This window comes from Chelonia mydas, chromosome 4, assembly GCF_015237465.2.
Source record: "Chelonia mydas isolate rCheMyd1 chromosome 4, rCheMyd1.pri.v2, whole genome shotgun sequence".
Classification (NCBI taxonomy): Eukaryota; Metazoa; Chordata; order Testudines; family Cheloniidae; genus Chelonia; species Chelonia mydas.
In genome coordinates this window covers 31522736-31529287 of record NC_057852.1, presented here as the reverse complement: position 1 = coordinate 31529287, position 6552 = coordinate 31522736, and positions in this window count along the sequence as shown.

Below are 6552 nucleotides of genomic sequence, written 5' to 3'. Positions count from 1 at the left end.
CTGCCTGAGAACAGGAGGAAGTTCTGGAAGGAGGCAGAAAGCATTTCCTGGGGGAAGGATGAAAGCAAGAAAAGCAACAAGAGATGAAGAGCCCGGGTTGAAGGTGGCAGTGGCAACAGCAGCAGAAGGTGTTACTTGCTGGCTCTGAGCTGGAGAACTGGACTCCAGGTTTGGAGAGGGCTGAAGGCCTGGGAGCAAATAAGGGTCTTACCCACAGACATCTCTAGAGGTGAGAAGCTGAATCCTGAGGAACAGTACCAGGGCCACGGGGCGCAAGGGATGTTCTCCCTGTAAAGATGATCTCTCAGCAGAGAGGCTGTGAAGAGCAGAATTTCACTGCAGCTGAAAGTCTGGGGTGGCTGTCCTGGCAAAAGGATGGAAGGGGATGGACAAGGAGACTAGGGGTGGGGGAAGCCGGTAGGAATGCACTCCCAGCAGAGAAGATGGGGTGTTTCCCACTGGGAAGAATGAGGTTTTAAGGACTACGTGCCCTGGAGGTAATAGGGACTATCTTTTGGGACTCTTGTTATGGGTTGATTTGCATATGTTTTGTAGTAAAGTGGCTCCCAGGAGGGGTATTATTCAAGCAAGAGAGTGTGTAGAATCCTGGGGTTACCTGAAAAAGGAAACTGAGACAGACAGGCTTGTCATGCTGTGGACTGCAGCAGGAGGGTGCTCCAGGTGGGTCCTAGTGAATCTATTTGTTACTTATGTAGGAGAAGATAATGAGTTATATGATGTGAATTCTTTGTCACACTGTACCCTATGTTAATGTAAAACATGGCTTATTTTAACTGTATACAGAATGCAAGACCGAATTCTGCCCTTCTTAAATTTCAGTGCAAACCCCTTTGACTCCAGTGAAGTTGCACACGATTTATGTCAAAACAGAATTTTGTTCATTATATTTATACCCTTATTCAGCCTATGGTCATTGTTGTGTTCATGAGTCCATTAATGTGTTATTTAGAATAATAAAGAGTTGCGGGGGGAGAGGGGAAGAGTACATTAACCAGAAAATACTCATATTCTATCCCACCTAACAGGGGTGCTGGAGTAATTTGTATAGTGGGGGTGCTGAAAGCCATTGAACCAAACTGTAAATCCTGTATATGATGGAAACCACTTTAAACCAGTGGGTGTGGCAGCAACCCAGCACCCTGAGTTCCAGTACTTATGTCACCTAATCATTTTATTCCCTATAATCTAGAAAATTAGCAAATAGAAATCAGCAGGCCTTTACATTCTCACACTCCCCGTTATCTTTCTCTTTTACTCAGCGGGTATATCTACACTGCAGCTGAAGGTGACTACCCATGCTCAAGGCCTGAGTTAGGGGGTGCCGGGCTTGGGCGGTGCCGGGCTTGGGGTGCGGTCGTTGTTAGTGACAAAAGGGAAAATAGAATGTTTAAAGTAAAATGTTTCAGGTATTCCGTGTGTGGATTCATTTTTCACTAACCTCCTAGAATGTTCTGGACCTTTGTAGAATCTCATGGAACCTTCCAGACTTTCTGAGAACTACATTTTCCATAAACCTCCTAGAATCTTGCAAAGATCTCTGCTATCTGAGCAGGGAGCAAGCAGTTAATGAAAGAAGGGTGGAGCAGGCTGCCTCAATATCTGCTCCCAGAGGATGAAGTGAGCGCTAATGGTGGTTCCATGAGAAGCTCTGTCCCTGCTGAAGAGGCCTAATGATGGCCTATCCTCAACAGCTTGCTGCAGTAAAAGTTAATGGCATATATCACCTTCAGTTCAGTTCATTTAGACATTAATCATCACTGAAGAACTACACAATCACTGACAATTCCAGATCTTCTAAAGAACATTTTACAGAACCCATGTTATCAGTGCCCCATGATGTAACTAGTGCAAGTGTCACATGGATAGATTTATGTCAGATCTGGCCTATCTTCTCCTTGATGTACATTGGATGTAAGTAGTATTTTGTCTGTAGGGTTCTTTGAGAGAAACTTAGTGTGTGACTACTACTGAATGGCTCTGATATTGGACTGATTTGTTTTGTCAGTCATGAATTCCATTATTTTTAGATTATTTAAAAGTCTGCCCATGATTTTTGACATCTGGAGATTTTTACTGATGGATGTGTGAGTGAGGAAGCAGGTGCCTGGGGGAAATGAGCAGGTAAGCAACTGTATTCACAGTGTTAAGAATGTAACCTGTAGTTCAAAACTATATCCAAGATATTCTTCCTTTAGTGCCACTTTCACCATGTCTCCTACTTTTCTGAATCTGTGCTAGGAACCTTCTTTAAAATTCAGGCTCTTTCTCCTCAACTTCAAAGCTCTCCATAACTCGGCTACTGCCTTCATGTTCATCCTCATCTCCTCCTCTTTTCTCTCCTACTCTTTGCACTATGCCCAATCTAGCTTCTGTCTTGATTGCTCCTGGATTCATGTCTGTACACCATCCTGTAATCTTGGAATAATATTCAGGAGGCTTTTAGAGAGCAGGGGATCGGTGACAATGTTGCAGGAAAATAAGGGACCCAATTGGTGTACTCACATGGACGTTTCCCAGCAACTCAGTCAAATACAGGGCAAGAAATGATAGCCATGCTCCTATGTAAGGGTCAAGTATAGCACTCTGGTTCCGCAAAAGCAGTTCAGGTACTATAATACATGTCTGACTTGTCAGAATGTTGCCATTATTTCCATGAACTGTGACATTGTCACTGTGACTTCTCCATGACTTTCTCCATAATTTGCCATGAGAAACTGACAGCTCTCATCATGGCTTAAAGCCATCACCTCTTCAATTTAACATTATCAACCAGCAGACTCATATGCATTGTGAAGAGAGATTGACACTCTGGTCTTACTTGAATGAAGCACTTGTGTGTTTGCCAGAAGACGAGGTTGCTATATTTTAGGATGGGTGCTCCTACTTTCTTTAGAAATCAGCTTTGTTTTCCACGGATCTCTTTATTAGCAGTCATTACCTTTTTTATGATGGCTGTGTGGGTGTGGCTTTTTCCATGATTAGATGTACTAATGAAGTCTTGAGGAGACGTGGATGTTTGATTCAGGATGCTATCTTTGCTTTTTGCACTCCACTCTCCTGCCTCTACAAAATAAATAATACATTGCATATTTGTTCTCTTTGGCTGTATAAACAAACTCAGTGAGAAACAGATGGGAAAATACATGAGAAGTAGGGTGCATTTAAATGGGAGATCTGTGGCACCTGGGTTTTGAATATGAACTTCAGGATGACATTTATGTCTGTTAGCCCCTATATATACTGTAGCTGTACTAATTTAAATCAAATTGTGTGTATGTGTATGTGGTGGTGGTGATGGTGGTGAGGGTGGGACTTTAAAGTGTCATTCTGTTCTCTGAACCTGAATGTCTATAAGTCTGTGGGGACTTTGTAAGCCCTCCTGTTAGTTTTATTGTTTGTTTCTTCTAGGGTGTCTTGGGAGTAGAGCCCAGAGACATAGGAGCTCTGAAAAAAAGGAGCTCTGACTGGCTCTAGGGATTGGTAAGGGGCTTTGCCTCTCACCTCAAGATTATCAACTCAAATGCAAATATAATTTCTTTAACAAACTACTGGGGATTTTGTTGGTTGTTTTCCCTTTCTCCCTGTGCAATCAGAATTAAAAACCTGAGAAGAGGAGTTGGTAGCACCTCTCCCCCTTTCCCTCTTGCTCTCTGGGCTTTGTCTACATTAGAAATCTTGCACTGCCAGAACTAAAATCACTTATTTCATTCGGCTCAAAATCCTAATATAGACAAAATTAAACCTGTTTGTATTTCTGCTTAAACTAATATAGCTTCATGCAGTAAGCATTACCTCATTATGATATAGCATCAATATTCCATTCTATAACAGAGCATTTCTATTTCAAACTTTCTTTTTGCATACACCAGTTCCAGGTGGAACTAAACATTGTTTTTGGCTCCTATCTCTAATAATGTGTCAAGACAAAATCCAAAACATACCAGAACTTGAGAGAGTTTGCCTATGTCCAGACTTTGGGACTGATCCACCACTTATTCACACAATTTTTATAGAGTTGTAACTGTTGTAGTCAATGGAGTTACCTCAGTGTCAAACTCGTGCAGCAGAGTGGAGAATTATGTGCCATTAGCCCCTCTGAAAGTAAGACTAAGCATGTCTAAGCTGTGTGCTTGTAGTATCACACTCTTCTAGAATGAAATCATAGTTAGCCAAGGAGACTACATACTCCTTCCAGCACGGCTGTTTTCTAAACTGATATTAATCTCACTCATACTCACAAGCCAAAGTGAAAATTATATTTAGTGTAAGTTGTGGGTATATATGAGTTTTTTTTAAAGCAAAGGTGGTTAGTCTGTCAGAACAACCCCTCCAATCCCTCTCTATTGTTGATAATGATTTTTAGTGGGAGATTGTTTTTGTTTATGATTTTTATGGCAGGAAAGAACAAACTTTGGACCCAATTTTACTTCCATTGAAGTCATTGGAAGCTTTGCCTTGAGTTTCAATGGGAGCTTTTGTTTAATAATTTGTTCTAATAGATTGTTTACAAGAAAAAACCCTGCCTAAAGAAAGTGTCCATTTCCAGCAGGTACATGAAAGGCTGCCTAGGAGCAGCTCAAGCTCTTGTATAGAAAACATAAGAGGGCATGTAAGGAGACTGGTGAATTCAAGATTTTCAAGAGCAAGTGTGAAAATATTAAATTAATAGGAAGCTCATTGAACTGAGAAAAATGACTGAGAGGTGAGGGAGTTTAATTGTAGTTTAACAAAAGGACAGAGGGGCGGGGGGGGGGGGAGGGGGAATTTAGCAAGAGGTGACTCTATTACCAGGGAAGAATGTTGTTGGGATTTTTAGCTCAAATAGGAGAGACAGCTTGAATAACAGGTAATTAGGTGATTCTTGGGTGTTGCCATATCCCTCCTGGGCAGTTAGAGAGCAGATAAGGAAATATAAGTAAAACAGTTCTTAGTTATTTTCCCCCTGAAAAGCATCTGAGAGAGTGAAAGCCATTTTAGTTTAATATGATAGATAACAACGTCATCAAAATCTAAAATATACTGTGTATTTAAATGACTTTTCTCCCTCTCAAGATCTTTACTTTAATTAAAAATGGACATTGGCCAAAACATTCATATCTTGATTTGGATCTGAACTTCCTCAAAGCTCAGGGTGTTGGGATCTGAGATAGTGACTTAGCTCGGCTAGCTATGACGTCTGGAACTGGATCTGAGTTCAAACTTCTCCAGAGTTCAGGGGACGGGGGAAGTTGGATCCTCTAGTTTTAACATATCTGACCACAGAAAGGATAAAAGAAAGAAAAACTGTCTTGTTTTGAATCAGTGATTCAGGTCTTTTATTTAATGAAAAATGAAAATCACTATAGAGAAAATAGGCCACAGCCAATAAAGCAGATGTTATACCCACAAATACTGTGATAACAACCATACCAGAGTCAGTTAGGCAACTTATCACACTAGAGTTGCACAGAAATGTTATGCTTCCTTTCATGAAACAGAAACAATTTAATAGCACCATCGGAATAATAAGACAAAACTGATGGAGATTTATGGGTAATGGTGAGCAATAAAACATGCAAAAGCAAATGATCAAACTCCAGTAGCCACAAATATGTACAGAATGCTCTCAATGGCCAGACAGGAGGGAGATAGAGCATATTATTATCTAAAACCCTCCCACCTTTTTCTTCATTCAGGTATTAATAACCTCAGGTCTAGAGCGCCCTCTGCATTCTGCGCCGTTGTACAAATTGTCAGACTGGCTCACATCCATCCAGTTCAGTATCCTGTTTCCAGCAGTGGTCGGAATCATATGTTTCAGAGGAGGGCCTAAAAGCTGTGCAGTAGGGTGAGGTGAAATAATCTGCCCTCCTACATTAGTTCTCATCTTGGTCTCTGGTAATTAGATCTCAAACCAATCCCTAAGCATGAGATTTAATAGCCCTTTCAAAAAATTGTATTGCCATTAATTGTAATTCTGGATATTCTCATTATCCATATAAATATGGAATCTTTTTTTGAATCCTGTTTAAATTCTTGGCCTTCATGTGGCAATGAGTTCCATGGCTCAATTGCACATTGTGTGAAACAGAATTTCCTTTTATCAGTTTTGAATTCCCAACATTCAATTTAATTGAATGTTCCCTTGTCTTTGTGTTATGAACAGAAGTTCCCGATCTATCTTCTCTAGAGCATTCATTATTTTATATACTTTTATCCCCCTCTTATTTGTCTCCTTTCTAAGATAAGCAACCCCAGTCTTTTCACTCTCTTTCATACAGTGGCACCTTAGCCCTAGACCTTACAGCAAGCAAATTCTATAGCAGGATAAAATAAATAGAAAAAGATGGCTCCAGAAATTGGCAATGGGCTCTATAGCCTTTCACTGCTAGGTCTCCAGGACAGCAGAGTTTGGAAGTTGTTATCACCTGTAAGCGGTTTGATGATCCATATGAAAGGAATTGGTGATCTGCGACTAGTTTGAATTATAGAGGTATTCACATCACAAATGGCACTAGCTGACAGTGTAAGGACCTGAGCTATGTTTTCCCT